Source organism: Mus musculus, chromosome 5, assembly GCF_000001635.26.
Source record: "Mus musculus strain C57BL/6J chromosome 5, GRCm38.p6 C57BL/6J".
NCBI classification, from domain to species: domain Eukaryota; kingdom Metazoa; phylum Chordata; class Mammalia; order Rodentia; family Muridae; genus Mus; species Mus musculus.
This window is the reverse complement of record NC_000071.6, coordinates 50,150,964-50,171,594: the sequence shown is the minus strand read 5'-3', so window position 1 is coordinate 50,171,594 and position 20,631 is coordinate 50,150,964. Positions and strand designations below refer to the sequence as shown.

Below are 20,631 nucleotides of genomic sequence, written 5' to 3'. Positions count from 1 at the left end.
GCCCCACAATATGATTGATATGCCCGGTGACACTCCATTAGAAAAAAAATTGATTTTCCCTTTCTCAGCAGATATCAAGTGCAAACACTTCATTGGTTAGGGGTAGGACTTTGTGCCCATTTCCCCTTTACCATGCTGAGAGTTTTGTCCAGTTTGAACGTGTATAGATCTTATGCACGCTATCACGCTCTCTGAGTTCATATTACGTATCAGCTCTGTTGGATCTAGAAGACAATGTCTCCTCCTACATCTCTGGCTCCTAGAATCTTTCTGCCTTCTCTTTCACATAAGTCCTTTAGCCTTGAGAAGACAATCCATTCAGAGCTGAGTGCTTCAAAGTGTCTTACTCTGCACACTATCCAATTGTGGGGTTCTCTGCTAATTTTCCACTTCTGCAAGAAGATTTTCTGATGAGGGTTGAGCAAGGCAGTGATCTATGTTTTTATCTGTGAGTCATTAGGAGCCATTCTATTGACATGTTTCTTTAGCAGAATAATAGTACTAGGTTTTCCCCCTAGGGCCTATAACTTCTCTACTCTCAGGTTTTTGGCACTTTAGTAGTTTCACGTATGGATTAAAACTCAGGGAGTGGGCTTCAAATCCACTCAAAGACTGCTTGCTTACTCCCATACCATTTCTCTCACTGTTGTGCCATATCTCTGGCAGGCACGTCACTGTTGTAGGTCACAGGGTTTATGACTGGGTGACAGTAATGGTCACTTTTCTCCTCAGATAGTGTGCATAGCATGAGCCAGAAGCATGAATGTTAGTCATTTGTAGTAAAGCTTCTAGTTGAGAACCAACTCCATTTCTCCATGTTCAATGACATAAGTAAGCAATGTCTTCAGCCATAAGGCCCTCTTTGCCATCTGGTTGTCAATAGCAACCAATAGCCTTGGCCATAGCATGTTACATTTGAGGTAGCTAAGGGCACCCCCTTTATCTCACCATTCTTAATTACAAAAAGCCTTAAAAATCAGAAACTTGTTCTTTCTTTTGACTTAGTCTACCATCAAATTCATAGGTTATTTTCAACCTATTAATTTCTCTTTTTTTCCAATCAGATGGAGAAAAGCAGAACTGGATAGATGGCTCAGCATATTGAAGTGTCTGCAGCATTAGTCTGGCAACCTGTGTTTGGTCTCTGTGGTTCACACACATTGGAACACAGTGATACACATATACAGTCTGATCATTCCAGGGGCAAGATGGGAGAGACAGGAGAATCACAGAAAATTTGTGAATGGGCTAGCCCAAAATATTGAGCACAGCAGAAACAAAAGGAAAACCCAGCCCCAACAAAATGGAAAGCTACAACCACCTCCTACACTTTGTTCTCTGACCTCCACATGTCCAATAGGGCACATGTGTGCCTGGGCATACACATACACACATACATATGCACAACTTACACACTAATAATTAGCAAATAAGATATGGAAAACAGAAAGCTTTTGTCAAGTAATAAAAGCAACACAAAGATTTATTTTTCTTACATTGTATTATAAGTTTTTGTAGACTTCCCCAGTTTTTTTTTTCCAGATTGGCATAATCTGACCAAACATAAAACCCACTTTTTTCACTGTTGCTCCCCACACAGCTAGCTTTCTATTGTTCAGCCTTGCTCACCTTCTTTTCTTGAAGGGCAAGCAGTGAGTGGAATGGAGTGTATGTCTGACAGATTCATTACTAATCTAAATTACTGCAAACCTAATGGCAGTTCCTCCCCTAATCCTCCCGTATGTGGGGATGGCCCCAAAACTTGGAAAGTCCTTTCAGAGTGTTCCTGTGACCCAACATGACTTCTGTCTGCAATTAGGTCATGGTTAACTTTTCGGGGAGAGAACATGAATCCACTGTGCAACCACTCCACACTCAAGAATGTAAAGATTAGGGCTGAGTCTGCAAGTGCCATGACCCACTGTTTCACTTAATGGCTTGCTTATTCCATCTTCTATACGTGAATCTGTGGCCTTTTCCTGAACTCTGACAGCTTCCTACGTGTAGGAGATAATGGTCTTTCATAAAATGTCTTAATCTCATTAAGAACATAACGTATACATCCTCTGAAACATTGTGTGGTTTAGAGAGAAATAGGGTAAATGATTGAATCAAACTTATGGACCTCGGTCTTCCAAGAATTGGTGAACAACCTAACCATTTCAGACTCACATAGAAATGAGCTTAAATCCTTGCTCATTGTAGTTTAAATGTGCTCATTACTTTGTGTCCCCTGTACTCATTTTTCCCATCTGTAAAATGACAATCACAATATTTGTTTTGGAAAATGACTTGGAGGATGAGACAGCATGATGGATGTGATAGAATCAGGTTCCTGATTGTGTATAGGCCACAGAAGAAAGCCCAGTCTGAAATCAGACTTTTACCTTAAATCTACACTCTGCAGTTAGATATACTCTCAGGCCCAAAATGTGCTTAGTTCAGGGTCTTAGTCATGTGTCTGTGGTGTACACGTGTGCATGAAGGTGTTCACACATGTCTACAGAGGCCAGAAAGGACACCAGATATTCTCTATCACTCCACTTTATCCTTTTAGGACAGCATCTCTCATGTTCCTGGAACAAGGCTGACAACCAGCAAGCTCCAGCAATCTTCTAGTCCCTGATCTTCATGGCTTTAGGCTTGCAGGCACACATGGGTGTCCCTGGCTGTTTATGTGAGTGTTAGAAATTTGTACTGTGCTCCTCAAGCTAGCTAGAGCCTATAGCTGCTGAGCCATCTCCCAGCAATTTTCTTCCTTTCAATTTTTGTATATGCGGCACAAACTATTAAACTCCTGGTACCTCTGTGTCCTCATCACTAAAGCGGGAGTGAGAACACTCCCTGTATTAGACAGAAGTTATGAAGATTGTAAGGGGTCACACCGCCCCAGCCCTGAGAGCATTGCCTTTGGCACCTGGTATGCTATATACGTTTATATTACATTGTCAACTATGTATTTATTGAAAATCTTTATTCCACCCGACCAGAACTGTTCTATTAAGTACATGCTGTAGAAGAATAACCAGAGTATTATCTCTGAAAATACGGGAAGTTTGTTCTAATTAAATCCACATTTCATTGGTCTCGCTTCTTGTAGCAGTAGATTTATAGTTAACTTTTTAAAAGCCAAAGTTTTGAATCTATGGTAACATGTTCTGCCTTGTTATTGTACATAAAGACCCCAATTATAGTACTCGGTTACTGCCTTCCAGAGTATTTTTGGTAACAGTTGAACAAAAAGCACTTCAACAAAAACACCATTGTTTTCTTTAGGTTCCAAGAAAGTTTAATTAAAACGCCAACATGATCAAGCAGGCTAAGAATGTTTTCTCATTATTTCAATTAAGAGTCAGTAAGATTTGATTAATATTATTCTGACTGCTCTGGGCTCTGGCAGCGCTGTATATTTTGATTTAGTTATTCATCTCTAGTATATTCTATTAATTATCTCTCTCTCTCTCCTCCTGCCTTTCTCTTCCTCAGTATAATACGTTGTTTTTTCAAGTGGCCTCCAGAGCCTTTTCCTTAAAATAGTAAGAATTATTTCAAGTTCTACCATTAATTTTAGTCAAAACTTTAAATACCATTTTGAGCTAATTCATATCTCAGATTCCTCTTACAAAAGAAATGTGAGATCTTTTTTTAATGGAGCCTTTCCAGGCTTGATATAATTTACTATGTAATTCAGTGTCTACCAGAGAATTAAAGTGATTATTTATGTTTTCTGGACTCAGACAGTTAGGGAAACATTGGACTATGCTGATTTTCAAAAACACACCATTGGAATTGTTTAGCAATGCTTTGTTGGTATGCAGAAAACATACTATGTATTAAAATAGGTGTATGAGTTAATGTCAATAAAATGAGGGAAAGCTGTTTCATCATTCAGTGCTCACCTCAAAATTATAGAAACACAGGCTGTGTTTAAAATAGTAAATAGACAGAAGTCCAAAATCCAAAGTTATGACTCCCAAAGAAAAAATAACTCATTCTTTTTTATATATGGAATATTAAATTCTCCTGGCTTAATATATAATTTTGAGTCAATGTGTGAAATGGTTTTCTTGGGGGAAAATGCCTAGTTAGTGCTCTCTTTCAGCCCAGTAATTGTGCTGGTATTTTAAAATATGTTATTACACCCAGAGGTTTAGGAAATGGTCATATGTCTTATAAAATGTGAATAAATGTGAGATAGAATTATGCTGCAATTTTTGTGAAAACCATAATTCTAAATTGAATGCCTCTTGTGTTTTTAAACCTCACCTGCATAAACATGAAAATAAAGCATGGGCTTTAAAGGAGAGGGCATCTGTAATTATAGCCCAGATTTCTTAGGCCATTAGTTTCATGCCTGTTTAAACACACACACACACACACACACACACACACACACACACACACTCCCACACCATACACGTATATCATACCCCATATACCCCCATACAAATTACTGTCATGCCTCCACATGCCACACAGGCCACATATCCCATGCACACATGCATATTATATACCCTTACCACATACATATCACACACACACACACACACACACCATATACATCACATCACATATACACACACACCATAATTACTATACATATTATACCGCACATACATAATCTACACAGACAACATATACACACTATATACATATACCACATACTACACACACACACCACATATATACACACCAAACACATGCAAGAACATGCATACATTTTTGGTTTCTCTTTGAAGAATACAGGCTCCTGAGAAATTACAATAAAATGACTAGATAATAGCAAGCACAATTACTTTTCTTTGCATTAATTTGTCTTTGCAAACATGTTTCCTTAGTTAAGAATTCGAAAGAAGATATAAAACATATCCGCTCTTCCCCATATGCCCATGGCATCACAGCTGGAAACCATTGCACATGTTTTGTTTCATGCCCCTGAGTAGCAACTGAAGTTCAGGACAGCTGAAGTTCTTGGCAGACCTCTTATACACAAAACCCTTTTCAAATTCATTTACCACATCCACAAAGTCAAACAAGAAAGGGATTGCTATGATTGCAAATCATTACGATCTCACATGATAAAAAGCGATCCTCTAGCTTATCCAGCTCTTTCTTGATGGAGGAAAGAGAAGAATCCTAGATGATGGAGCACAGCTTCCAAAAGAGATATGAAAGATGAAAGCTCTCGAATGGCATTAGTGTCAAAAGAAATTCTCCCACTGGGGAATCAAAGGCAGCATCTGAATTCATATTCAGCAATACAGAGGAAAATGCCACGCGTATAACAATCTTGAGATCCCCGGATTTCAAAATGGATGGGAATCAGTCACTAAGGGCGTTATAATCCAGTCTCATTTACGATGCTCCGCAGCCTGTACCTCATGTTTCATCTCAAACATAAAACAAGAAAATATGGGTGATCACTTTTATGGGTGATGACAGACTTCAATGAAATAATTTACATAAAACATTTAGTTAGAGCTTGATATATAGGAGGTGCTCCCCAAATGATAGCTTCTATTTCAAAACCAAATAGAAATACTTCTTCTGCCATCCAGGCATATGGCTTTTTCTTTTTTCAAACCCATACCTTAGCAGCTAATAAAATGAAAAGGCAAACTACAATCAGGGAGAAAATATTTACAAAACACACACCTAGCATGGGATTAAGTTCAAGATGTACAAGAAACTAAAATATTACAACTCAGTAGCCAGGACATGAATAAGGCAAGTAAAAGATCAACACAGGTCCTAACTAGAAATTCTCAAAAGACTTGCACACATCATGGGTAGTACCTGGAAAAATAGTCGGTACTACTCATCTGTAAGCATTAAAATCACAGTGAGGTCTCACCACCTCAGACCTGTGGAAATGATTTTCTATGAATAAGATGGAAGTGTTTAGGGTGATCAGCGAACATGCACACATCCCTGGGTTGTGCCCTAACACCACCTCAAACCAAATGAGGAAGCCCACACCTGCAGTGAAAATCAAAATCATCTTAGAACACATCGTTGTATTCAAAGCCAACCTGGGGTGCATTATACCTTGCCTCAAAAAGACGATCCAATGCCAAACACCAAAGGGACAAAGGAATTCTTCCATACTATAGGTGGTGACATACATCAGAAAAGTGTAGAGGAAAACGGTATGAAGATTCCTTAACAAGCTACAATTACAACTACTATGTGATCTAGCAACCTCATTTACCCAAAGTACTAAAAACAAATTTGTGCAAGGAGAACTTACACCTCTGTGTTCATTGCCCTTATTCCTAACAGCCAATATGTGGAATTAATCTAAATGTCCATCAACACAAGGGTGTGTTAAAAAGCATAAGCAGACACAAGGAAATCTTACTATGCCTTTAAAGTGGAGGAAATAATGTTATTTGCAACAATATATATGACTTAAGAAGATATGACAATAAGAGAAATAGTTTAGGCAAAGACAAATGTAATGGGAAGTTGTTTTCATGTGGAGTCTAAAACAATGACTCACAGAAGAAGAGAGTATGATGTAAAGGCTAGGCTTGAGAAAGGCTGGTGAATTATTGGTCAGAGTTCAGACTTTCAGATGGATAGCGGGAATAATCTATACAAAATTGAGCCCCATCTCATGACAGATTGACTATAGTAAGCAAAATATATTATGGTTTCAAAATAAGAAATTTCCAGACATTTCCCCAGAGAAAAGACAAGCAAGCAAGATTATAGATATGCTAATTAGCTTCATTGACTCATTCAACATTTCATACATGTGTATATATACATTCATATCAAATCATTGCATTGTACGTCATAAACATAGTTATCAATTATTAGATAAATTGCTATGAACTTAAACACAAACCTCATGTGACTATAGGCAAAAAAAATTACCTTAAATTATCTCATCATTTTTATAATTTATTTAACTGAATTATAAAAAATACAGTAACTCTTTTGCTTTTACATTTATAATTATAAAAGTTTTTCATTCAAAAATTGCTTATTCCAGTATTTATAAATTAAAATTTTAAAACCATATTTTGCCTACATTTAGGCCTAACCACCATCATAGGCATGATGCCTGCAGAGGGCAGAAGAGGGTTTCAGAGTCCCTTAAACTTGAATTAGAGGTAGCTGTGAGCCATCACATGTGTGCTGGGAATTGAACCTATGTTCTTTGGAGAACAGCAAGTTCTCTTAACGGCAAAGCCGCTTCTCTTTTCTTTTTCTTCTTTATTTTTTTTCTTTTTGATTTTTACTTTTGTGACAGGATCTCACTATGTAGCACAGGCTGGTCTCAAACTCACAGTGATCCACCTGCCTCTGCTTCCTCAGGACTGATATCGAAGGTGTGTACCATGACATTCAACTTCTAAATATCTTTGGAAATCAAATCTTTCTACTTTACATATGAAATATATTTAACAAGAATATTATTACACTGCCATTTTTCCTTAACTAGGGATTAAGAAGAACAGATGAAAGTCATATAATTTAAACTTCTTTATATATTTTTCAATTTTATTTCTAAAATACAATTCCCACTAACCATAAGCTCCTGAACACTCAGCAGTTAAATTAAAAGTTAGAGTTAGCCATTTTGCAAAGAAAACAAAATGTTTAAACTTCAGTGTTACCTAGAATTTTAAAAGTAAGAAAGATTTGAATTTAACAACAGCTTGAACATTACTGCATCTCATCTTTGTCCCTTTGTGATGCTGCATAGCTTTAGCTGCGCAAACTGTATTCAGGCTGCCTGAGTTCCTTTATCTAATCACAGCCTGCCAAGAATCTGTTTCGACACTCACCTGGGTTAATATGCATCTTATTGTTTTTCAGTTTCGAAAATGAATCTTTGGACAGAATCCATTATGCATGTGTTGGTTTGCCTGAGCAATTGTTTCCCAAGTGCATATTAATTTTGTTATTATTGTTAGCTCTGCTTCCTGTAGGTGCTTGTGCCTTGAGTCTCAGCCCAGTCCCTGAAGGAAGACAGTTATGACAAGCTGAAAAATAGATTTTAAGAGCCTCAAACTGGAATCCCAAGAGACCCTGACTGTCCTAGGAACATGTGTAAGCCACACAGTGAGAAATTCTGGAAATAATCCCTAAGATCCTCCAAAACTTTTTTAATTATCCATCATTTCCAACAGGTACTTCTACACCCAAAACCAAGAGGGATCTGTACTTTAAAATATGGCAAAACTATATGCTGAAACTCCATTGGAAAGTCAAGTGGGATATTACATCAGGGTTCTCTAAAGGACCAGAGTCAATAGAATTGTCTTGGCGTACACAATATTGTCAAAGTGGTTCAACATGGCTTTCTCAAACATGAAAAGCTAAGAACCTTGTAATTGTTCAGTCGTGATGCTGAAGATCTCCCTGGTCTCAGTCTGGTGCGGAAGGCTGCTTATCCATGATTGCTGCTGAAAAGCTAGAGAAGCTGCCTCCAACTTAAGCCTTGGAATCAGCAGTGGCAGCAACAGGGTAAATGAACTCACCAGAAAGAGCAAGGGCAAGGAGGCAAAACAGCCAAGAGGTTTCTTATTGATGTCCTTTTATCTGGGCCACTTCCAGAAAGTGCTACCTATGTCATTTCAAGACAATTCCTCACATATATGTCCCTAGGCCAGCTCAGTGTTGGCAATCCCTCACTGAGACTATCTCAAGCTGACAACTAAAGATGACCATCATTCATGTTAAGAAAAGAATGAAAATGTGCGTTCTCCCTATACTTCCTGGATTTATCTTTGCATGGAACAGCACAGAGATGTTTTTTAACCTAGTTTTATATTTCAATAAACCACTATTCCTAGAAAACAAAGCAGCAAATGAATAGAAAAGGAGATATGGAAAGTTTCTGTATCGTGGAGAGCCAACTTTTATCCTATATACAGACTATAATGAGATCTGGTCTTCTGACCTTTCAAGGATTAAAGTCATATCTCTCCCATCGTGGGCTCTATAGACCACTCCATCTCAGAGAGCCTGGCAAACATTTTTCACAAAGGATTCCCAGGCCACAAACTAGGGAACCTGCAGCATTGTGATTAGACTTGTTAGGAATTTTAGTATTTTAACACACACCTGACTGTTCCCAAAGATGTGAATTTGATAGATTTCACAAAATTAATTTGACTGAAAGTTATTTCTATTAATAATATCTTCAGAGGTTTATTCAAAAAACAAATGTTTCCATTTTATCTCATAGAGTATCTAAAGACACAGAAATGAAACAAACTGTAATGTTTACCAAGACATGACCACAGACCCTAGCTAATGTATGAAGCCTTGGCAACTTGGAAAATAGTTAAAATTTCCAAGCAATGGCCAAAGGGCTTGAAAATTAAACGACAAGCTTGAAAATAAAGCAACTTTGTTTTTTAAATGTTTAAGAGAGACAGGTAATAGATGTAGATAGATTATAGATGTAGACAAATAAAAGATATCATATAAAATAAACAAACATATTTATATAAAGATATTATCATAATGATACCAATGAATTCTACACGATTCAGATAATATAATACACAAAGTCAAAATACATTTCCCTAACTGAACAAAAGAATATGTGTTTCACACTAGGCAGAGCCAGGGGAATCCCACGGAATAGGGAGAGGAAGGTTTGCAGGAGCCAAGGGGTCGAGAACACCACGAGAACATGGGCCACAGAATCAGCTAAACTGGGCTCATAGGGGCTCGCAGAGACTGAGGCAACAAACACAAACCCCATATGGATCTGATCTTGGTCCTCTGCATATAACTTATGGTTGTGCAGCTTAGTGTTCTTGTGGGACACCCAACAATGGGAACAGGGAGTGTCTCTGGCTGATTTACCTACACTTGGAACCCTTTTTCTACTACTGAGTAGCCACAAACAGCCATGATATGAGGGTTTGTGGCCAGTCTTTTCACTCATTCGTTTGTTTGTTTGTTTGCTTGTTTGTTTGTGGTAAGGTTTCTCTGTGCAGCCCTGGCTGTTCTGGATCTAGCTTTGTAGACCAGGCTTGTCTCAAACTCAGAGATCCGCCTGCCTCTCCTCTTGAGTGCTGGGAGTATTGGTGTACATTACTACCATTCATGTGCCAAGTCTTATTGTTAGGTAATGCTCAGTGGATGTTTCTGAGAAACAGGCGTTGATCTGGGGAGAAAGGAGGTGGGTGAGGGGTTGGGAGGAGTGGAGAGAGGGAAAACTGCAGTTGGAATGTGATGTATGAGAGAAGAATAAAAGTTAAAAATAAACAGTGTGCGTATGTATCTGTGTGTGTTTTATTTGGCCAACCAATATTCACTGGTCATTGATTCTGTTTTATAATCAGGTGTAGTACTAAGTATTTGAAAGTACTTAGATTAAGCCCATTAGTTCTGTGAGTTTAGTCTCATTTCCCAAGATGCTATGCCAACAAACTCAATACTGTGACAATGCAGGGACAGAGCTACATCTAGAAAGCCTAGGACCAAGAGTGACAGGGGAAAAAACCTTCTTGAAAGAGCAAGTAAGTAAGCTGATGCCTATGACTCTACCCATCACTCACCACCACCAGCAGCAGCAGCACTTGAAGATACTACAAAGCATGCACCTCTATCCCATTGGGTTTATTAATCTCTTGTAACTCTGGGAAGACTTTGACCATAACAGCCAGCTCCTCAACTTTGCAGTTGAAATCCACATTTCCCCACTGATAGTAAAGTCCTGTCATTAAAACATTAGATGCCATGTCTATGCCTTATATAGAATGAAAAGGTATCACAGGAGTGTTGGCTTTAAGGATGAGTTGAGGCTCTCACCCAGGTCACCTGACTTGAAGAAATACTGAAAATCTACTTTTTGCTGACTGCAATTTCCTCTCGAACTGAACCTTTAAACCACTGAGTCATTTTTTTTTTAAAAATTACAATTTGCCAGCCTGTTACTCAGCATTCCATAACATGATCAATGATGTTAAAGGTTTTCAGCTCATTGTATTAATCAATTAAGCACAGAATATAAACAAAAAAAAAAACAACAACTGTCAGCTGATCTCAACCAATTGCTGATGAACTGCTGTTTAAAACAATTAATAATGAAGTAATGCTTGAAAACTAAGGGCAAAGGCCTAATTGATTTTTCAAAAGTAAGAACACTTTAAATGCTCAATTAGTTAATAATTTGCCTACTAATTGATTTCTTCAAGGTGTCTGACTGGCAAAATTGAGAAGGGTTCTATAATCACTATCCTACTACAGAAATCTTCTTTCTAGGCATGGGGAAGGTTAGAAGATCAATTTAGATTTCCATTAGTGGTGCAGAAAACTTTCTCCAAGGGTGAAAACCCAACTATCAAAAACGAAGGAATAAGAAACTAATAAAACTCTGGGGAGAGTTTTGTGAGATGACGCAATGTCCTGAAGAAGACGAATATGTTGGAGGAAAAATCATGAAATGCTGAAAATATCTATCAGAAATAACAGGAATTTGCCACATGCAAAAGGACAAGTTTGAGAGTGAGAGACCCGTGATGAAAATTCTTTTAAACAAGGGTAATGATCTAGATAAAGAGAAATGAGCAGACAAGGATGCCAAGAATTCGACTAATTATGTTTTACTTCTGAATTTCTTATTTTCTTTGTACAAGACAAGTTATGTGGCTTTCCTGTAATGGAATCAGTTGGATGGAGTCTAGATAATGTAACAGGGATGTTAAACAGGGAGGGGCAATCCAAAAGCACCGTGAGGGTGTACTGTAAAGATAACAATGTGGATGCTGGGAATCTGCAGTTGGCAGTGCTGAGGGTCAGCCACTCTGCTGATTTTATGGAGAACCAGTTCATTGAATCCCCAAAATCTACCGTTGGAGGTTGTTTTTCCAGCTGGTGTACAATATTTCTATATTTGAATATGACATGGTTCCAAGGCTGATGTCCCCATTTTCCACATTGTTCTTTATCAGACTGAAAGAGTGGGGGACCACCACAGGGGAACAAAGGCAAAAGAAAACCCAGACTCTTAATCTATGAGCATACATTTAACAGCTTGTGATAAAATAACAGATTGGGTACCAAAACCAGAGTGTTTCTGACTAGAAATCCTTCATACTAAAGCAGGCTAAAATGTAGTGGCATGTAAGACGGCCACACAAGTATCAAACTGAGCTGTGAGGAACTGGAGAGGAAAAAGCCATATCCCATAAAAATCCCTTGATTATCCCTGGAATCAACTCAGACATCAGATGCTCTATCAGACAAAACTACAGCCCCTTGTTCTCAGTGGGCTTAAAAATTTCTCACTTAGGGGCCAGGAAGGTAGATGGCTCAGATGTTCAAAGAGCCTGCTACAGAAGCAGGAGGACAAAGTGGTCAGATAGTCGGAACTCTCAGAAAAACCCTGTGGCCATGGCCACCTCTAATCCAGACCCTCAAGAGGCAGAGGCTCTCCAGAGCAAGCTGGCTACAAGACAAGCCATGTGTGCGGGTAAGACGAGAGTCACACTGAGTGACCTTGTCTTAAAGATAAAAATGGAAGATAGACATTTGAAATGTAAATAAATTAAATATCTGATTAAAAAACGGAAGATACAGCAAAGAAGATTCCTGACATCAACCCCAAGCTTCCACATACATGTGCATGTGTATGCATGCATTCAGACATGCCCCTAAACCCACCTGCATTCAAACATTCATACTCATGAAAGGAATGGCAAAATCCACTAAATTGAGAAGTCACACAGCTGAACAACAGATATACTTGGAGTTTTTCAATGGCTTCATTTCAATGACACCCCCACTGAATGAGTTGACACCTGCGTAGGTTACTTTGAATAAACTTTTCAAGGTGTTTTTCCATGATGAATTCTATTATTTATTTTCACACGAGTATGCATTCTATGTCCCTCCCTTGTTTCCATCCACCCTTCCTTTTCACACTCTCTTTCCCTGTCAAATCCTTCTGGCCTCCTGCAGAGCTTCATGTCTGCATATATGACTTTAGGTCTCTAAGAAAACCTAGAAACAACAAGTGCAAGAAACTAACTAAATATTGTGGTCTTCCTGAGACAGGTTTAATTAACTTAATACAGTCATTCCAAGTTTTTGCTATTTTCTTGCAAACTATACAATTTTCCTTCTTTATATATGAAAAATACTCATATATATATATATACACACACACACACAAAACTTTGCTTACCCACTCTTTTGTTACTGGATACCTAGATCGGATTCATAATTTGTATATTCTGAAGAATATTGCAATAAATATTGTTGTGGAAATACTTTTGTAGTCTGTTGACTGGGAGCCCTTTGTGTAAATACCCAGAAGAGAGAGGTACCATTGGATCAAATGGTAGACTATTTTTTTTAGATTGAGACTCTTGCCACACTAAGTTCCATTGTAGCTGGACCAGTTTATATTCCAGTGACACCATACAAGGCTTCCCTTTTGGTCTCACTAGAATTTGCTGTTATTGTTTCTCAATGACTGCTATTCTTACTGAGGTGAGGTAGAATTTCAATGAGGTTCTGATTACATTTCTCTGATGGCTAGTGAAGTTGAACATTTTTTTCCATTTTGGGGGCTGTTTGTATTTCATCTTTTGAGAACTGTCTGTTCACTTCATGAGCCCTCTTTTTGTGCTTTTTGATTTCACGCTACAATTTTTAGTTCTTTGTACACTATAGACATTAATACTCTGTCAAATTCCCTAGGTTGTCTTTTCACTCAACTGATTTCTTTACTGTACAGAATTCTGATTTCATTAAGTCCCTTTGTAGAATGGTCACCTTTCTAAGTACACCTATAGCTGTTTTTGGTAGCTAAAATAAGATAAAGTCTTGACACCTCTGTCTTCCTATAATGTGTGCCCATTTGACTCTACTCAGCTCTGTAAGTAAGATGGTTAAAATTTTATGGTTCTAACCCAAACTCTCATTTCCTTTGTTTTGAAATTAGAATCAGCATTCTTATTGTCTGTTGTGGTAGTGAATCAGTCAGGCATCCCATAAAAAGTATATGGACATAGCACGTACCAATACAACCAGGACATCTTTCCTGTCCCCATCTACCAAGTGCTGAACTCTCGTGTTGAAAGCCAGTCATCCCTTTCCAGCCTTGTGTGCAACTTTTATAAATTCAAATCTCCTAAACTATTCATGTTCTCACATTGCTGCTTTTCTTTCTCTGTCACTATACAAGGGTCAGCCTGGTCTGAGTGTAAATTTAGGGTCAATTTTCCTTTTTCTCTTTGATCTTGCTCCTGGCCATTTGGCCATGTTTATCACTTCTGGAAAGTAATTATATTGCATATGAAGAAAAAAGAGTCATTCTGGCTTTAGAATTCAAAATTATTCCCTAACTACTTAACCTTAAGCAAGGGGCTTGGAAGAACTTTTTTTTTTTTTTTTTTTTTTTTTTTTTTAGTATTTATAAATAACAAGATACATCCCCTTCTTCCACTAATTTGTATCATAAACTTGTAAAGTCAAGTTCCAAGAGTATTGAGTCAGAATTCCCAAGTGCTAGCAACTAGAACAAGAGAAGTTAGCTCAGCAGCAAGAGAATGCAACCAGGCAACCAGCAAAACCTCATCTCCCAAGATAAGAAAACAGTATCAACTGACTGTGTGCATGCACTGGAAGAGGGAATAAGCAATGGAAAGGAGATAAAAGTGAAGTTGAGACAGAAACAAAAGATAGGTTCTGTGGGAATCTGAAGCCCTAAGGTTCTTAGACAGTGAAACTAGCTAGAGGCCAGTCTTACATAGACATTTCCTTGACAGCCAGCTGCAGGTTCAATGCTGTGAAGCACCATAAGGAACACAAACAACACACCCGGGCCACCCTGACAGGCTTCCTTCAGCTCCAGGGAGCAGGAAAACAACCAGCCATCTCTGGCAGTGCTCCAGTAAATGTGCAGTTGAGAATATGTAAGCAAACAGCACACATAAAGTCAGCCCCATAGTAGTATGTATAAGGGGTGGTGTGAATGGTGCTCATGCAGAGAGAAAGTAATAAATGACTTTACTAAATATTTTAACATTGTTCTTGTGGATGGCATGATTTTATTTGAAAATAAATGTCATTAGTGTCCTATAATACCACATTTATTCCTTGAGATAGTGAACCCAGTTTGGCATATATTTAAATACCAAATGGCTCGTTTTCATTGTTTTTACTTCTAAACTAACAGAAATGCACCCCTGCCCACTCCTTCTTGGAAAGCAAAGGGAATCTGAATTTCACATGCTGCTCATTGTTACCAAGGCTCAATAAAGACCATGTCTCCCACACATGTACAAGTGGAATATAGATAGCTGTTGTGAAAAATTGGGGAGCTATTCTTGGTACCATCCAATATTTACTCATTACTAAAAAAAACTTCTAAATTCTCAGAGACAAGGCTTACATTCAGAGTGGCATAATGAATGAATATAGATTTATGATTGAACACTTAAGAGCTTATAGGATTGACTTGTTGTATTTTGCTTTTTTTAAAAAATAGAACCTTTCTCTTACCCTTCTAACTGTATTTGGAGGAGAATTAGAAGTTTATTTTTAAAAGAACGTTGCTATGAAAACTGGATATCCTTGCTCTTCTGCCAGATGATTTTGAACATGTCGAGAGATGAGTTGGATTTGAATGTCTTCATCTCTTCTACTCTGAGACCCAGTGCTTCAAAGACTCCAATGGATATAATAATATACACTGGGACCATCAAGCCACGTTAGAAAAGTCCATCCATGTTCTTCCCTTCCACCAAGCTGGACTGAATCCAGTTAACTCTCTTTATCATTCTTGAGGACCTTGGTTAATAACAACAATGAAAAGTACCATTTGCTGAGTATTTGCTATAGGCCAGGGCCTGTGTATGGCACATTGATTTTTAGAAGCTGCTGGAACATTCCAAGCTCCACATCCATACCCTCTGCAGCTCCTGTTGTTATGAGGCACAGTCTCTCCTTTCTAATCTAGGCTGACTCTGTGGTGTGATTTGGCCAACAGCATGTAATGAGTGTGGTGATAGGCCAGCTTCTAACCACCAACTTCAAGATTATTGTATGAAAAATCTATCATTAATATAATAGCTAGCTCAAGGAACTGTACAGGAGACAAAGAGCACATGAAGCAAGAACTGCTCTGAATTAGTTAAAGAGCCCATCTAAGAGCCGAACCTCCTTTCTGATCTACAGTGGGCCACATATGCAGGAGGGGCCCCAGAAGCTTATCACAGTTAGCGGTGCTGATGTGAAAGGAGGAGTGGTTGCTACTTTAAGCTACCACACTCTGATGTGGCCTGCTATGCAGTACCCTTATTACCAGAGATAACTACTTCTCCCTAAGCATACCATAGGTCTTTCTCATTCTTGCCCTGAAACAGTCTTATAAGAAAAGTGCTTTTATTATGTTACTCTAGAGACAAGGAAAATAAAGCATAGATTGATTGAGTTGTTCTTGATAACAAAACTGCTGCATTATAAACACCTATTGAATTGTTATACACACCAGTGTTTCATATGCCACTTAAATAAAGATGTATGTTAAAACATGAAAGAGATGTGCCTTGAAGTTGGTGAGCTATGTGTAAGTGGTGGAGAACAGACCACTGGTCTGGGACATCTCATGTATTTGAAATGATTCAAAATGCCAATCTTTAACTGGAAGTTTTGGAGAAGTGTGAAGCTCTTGTCTATTTCTAGAATAGAGGATGCTATGTTTATGTAATCTTACAATTAGTTCCATGGACCTTTCAACTTTTCCCTCCCCTGTTTCTTCCCTGTTTTCAGTTTTGTAAACTGTAATAGGTGTCTTATCTGGTAACTGGAGCCCCACGTTCTCTTCCTAATACTTCATTACTTGAATTGTTTCATTAGCATTTCTTCTCCCTAAATCCTCCTTTGGTTGGTTAGCCTTCTAAAAATTCCTCCAATTTATCTATGTCTCTTAAAAGAAATTAGATGCTCTCGTACTAAATATAGTATTAACGAGACCTAATCACCAGTGCAGAATTAGATTAATTACCTTGCTTGTTTTCAATGTGACACTCATCAATCAATTAATATTCCACACATGTGTAATTTCTGTATTGTATTTCATAAAACAGATTAATCTGACTAAAGCTTTTGGAAGTAGAAAAAAAAGGAGCAGGTACTGCTTCTTCTGCTACTACTACTTGTTACTTACATAACCTTGGACTAGTGACACGGCATCCTTGAGACCCAAGTGTCCCCAAAGAAGCATGCTGACAAATTCACTCTAGCCTATGTTCTTCAGGATTTGTTCTCACAAGTAGGATTAGTAGGAAAACTCACCAGTGTTGTGTGTGCCTGGACCCATGCAACCTATTTCATAGATTTAACCTTGTATGCTTGTGAGAATTTCGAAGCATCACAGTGAGGGTCTTCTGCAGCAGCCTAGTTATCTGGACCAGAAACCTGGAAGAAGAGTTGGACAGGAAGGGTAAGCTAGAATGTATAAGGCTGAGAGAAGACCATAAGAATGTTCTAGAATCCATCTGCCTAGGTCTCTCACTTTCTTCTAACATCCAGCACTAAATATAAGGACACGTTGTTGGATGCCTTGATTCTCACCACACTCATTAGAGAGCCAAATGCATCCTGCCCCAGGAACCAGAAAAGCTTGAAGACATTTAAGGATGCTGGAATTGTGACATTTCTGTGATGGTCATACACAAGGATGAATCAGGCTCCTATTCTACAGGGTATAACAGAGCCTGGCACATTTCACTTAATATTGTCTTATTTAGCAAACAAAAAAGAATGAGAAATGCAGTTTGACTTTCAAGTAAATACTTTTAAAGTGTTCCGCAAACATAACCACAGGTGGTTTTAAAACCCATTTATGTCCTAAGCAGAACCTGGACATATTCCTTCTAAAACATTTTTTTTCTCTAAAATTCAAACTCCTTTGGGCATTGTGTATTTTTTTGTAATCTTATCTGTACTAGCATTCAAAGTTCAAAGATATTATGACTCGTACTTTATGTCTGTCTTCTAATTCACCTATACCTATGTGTCTCAAGGGAAAATCTAGACAGAGGAGGTATCATCACCTCAAACCAAGGGGATGTCAACTAACAAAATAGTGGTGATAGTACCATAGACTTGGAGCCCTGTGCATTGTTAGTGGGAACAGAAAATGCCAGAACTAGGAAGGAAAACAGTGTAGCTCATCCACCAGAGATGAAAGATGGTGTGGACAGCAGCACATCCAAACACAAAAACAGTAGCTGTGTTCCAGTTAATCTCAGAATGCCCCTCAGGAAAGCAATTGCTCTGGGGGACTGATGTTATGATAAGTCAAGAAAAAAATCTGTATGAATAGACAGCATTCAGTCTGCACGAATACGAATAGTAAGCTCTGTAACAAGTGGAGAAGATAGAATGTCTAGGAAAGAAAGCCCTACCCTGTGCAAAACTGTAAAACAAATACCTACACCTTAAAAAAATAATCAGTAGCACACAGACCACATATTGTACCAAAATATAATTGAGGTATTAATCAAAGCTAAAAACAACATTTAGGCACACATTAAGTACAAGAGCAAAAATAAATCATAATTGAAATTAATACTACTTAATAGTATAAAATTCTATATATAGAAAGTCAAAGGCTATGGCCAAATGCTTAGAGAATAATTTAAGACTCAAACTGTACATGTTAGTAAAACAAAGAACTTGAAAATGAAGAAGTTGAGGACCAGCCTAGTGATACACATATGTAATCTGGGCAGTCGGGGTCAAGTTCAAGGCCAGCTTGGGCTACATGGCAATAGAAGAGGTGAAAGGAAGGGAAAGTAGAATCAGGATTCAGTGTATAAGAAAAGAATCTATTTTTAATAAAAGGGAGAAAAGGAATAGGAGAGGGGGTGGGGAGCAGAAAGAAGAGAGGGAAGAAAGTGGAAAGAGCTATAATCAATTCAAATGAAGAAAATAACAGAAAAGAAATAAAGTAAGAGAATTATATGATAGTAGCAACCCAACCCAAATGTCTTTATTGAAAAGATTCATAGAAATGAAGACACCAAACAGTAAACAAGTAACAGCTACTACTGCTACAGATTAGTCAAAGTTAGGTAACCACTTTCTAGGTTTTTCATATCTTAAGTGGCTTGTACAAGTTAAGGGAATTCACCCAGAGTTGGGGTTGTAGCCTAGAGTCCCAAGTGCTTCAAAACTAATAAAAACAATGAAAAAAAGACATCCTGATTTGAAAAAGAGCAGGGAAGGGTATGTGTAAGTGTTTGGAGTAAGGAATAGGAAAGGGAAAAGGATGTACTTATAATCTCAAAAATTAAAATGAGTAAGTTTAAAGAATAAAGATTCATGTTGGTGTTTTGCTAGAGGACTGGACTGCTAATATCCTGAAAATGAAGATTAGACTTGCCCCCAAAGAGCCATTTCTAAACAGGTCTACTTCCCCTGTGTCCTAATAACATTTCTTTTCCACTACCTCTGGTGAGTGGTGGGCTAGAGGGGAGCTTGAATCCTTATTAAAATAGGTTAAGAATAATTTATGCCTTCATATATGTAATTTTGGAAATGTTCAGGCAATGCCCAGAAAGTTAAGCACAATACTTGAAGCAAATGAGAATTATAGAGATTTAACTTGGATACTGTCCTCTATCACATGGGTACTGTTTTCTCTTGAGACTTTGTGGAAGTCATACTTGACCTGAAAAGAAATAATTGACAAGAGACTATGTTTACTTTGTTATGAAAATTCATTGACAAATCAATAGAAAGCAGAGATTAGGACCTTCCACATCTCAACTGGTAACACAATCTGAACCACAAGGCTAGGTGTAGCTGGGGTGTGATTACCTTATTGATCATCAACAAGACTTAGCTGTCATCTAAAGAACATTAACTGCCTATTGTCTACAATGGTGAGCTAAAGCTATTGACTATTGCTATTTTTCGTACACCAGCTCACCATGAGCACACATAACGACCATGGTGCCACTTTGACTCCTTGTGCCTGCAAGGTAACAGGAAGTTGCCCACCACTGTGAGCCTGAAGCCACACGTGAGTACAAACAACAAAAGCATGCACACATTTGTGCTGTGGCAAGATGTTGTCATCTACAAAATTCACAATCACGGACAAGCTACAAACAAGAAAACACACAAAAATTCATGTTTTAGATAAGCAGCGGCAGTCCAGTCCACTCAGCAGACACCACACAGGAATCAACAAGTGCAGTTCAATCCAGAAGAAACTTCAAAGCTTGCCAACCCAGTCGAGTCCACTCGGAAGCCGCAAGGAGCTTTAGGAACCTCACGAGAAGTTATTTGACAGTTTGTCAGTGAACATGGAGTTCATTGATGTCACTAGACTAGCTGACCAATCAGCTTCAGGGATTTGTCCATCTCTGCTCTACCAGTGCACTTCTGTGCCTGGCTTTTTACACGGTTGCTGGCGATCCAAATTCAGTGCAAGGAACATGCATGGAGCAATTGTGTCTCCATCATTACCGTTGCTTACCACCGGTACAGGAAAGAGACCCATGGCCAAGGCCTTACAGGCTTGCTAAGATGCTTTTATCAAATGATCCAAGCAGCTGGAGACTCTTTGTAGTCTGTTTGTCAGAAATGGTCCACACTCAGCCATGGATATCTAAATAATCGCACTTTGTAGCT

At 38.3% G+C, this 20,631-nt stretch overlaps 1 long non-coding RNA gene across 1 annotated transcript; it reads right to left on the bottom strand.

The window, feature by feature from the left end:
• Positions 1-15,502: 15,502 nt before the first annotated feature.
• 4930448I18Rik (RIKEN cDNA 4930448I18 gene) lies at positions 15,503-20,262 on the bottom strand. The gene is made up of 3 exons (NR_040696.1): positions 19,925-20,262; positions 17,281-17,403; positions 15,503-15,774 (listed from the first exon to the last, which is right to left on the bottom strand). It is a non-coding gene; the product is annotated as an RIKEN cDNA 4930448I18 gene (long non-coding RNA).
• Positions 20,263-20,631: the final 369 nt, after the last annotated feature.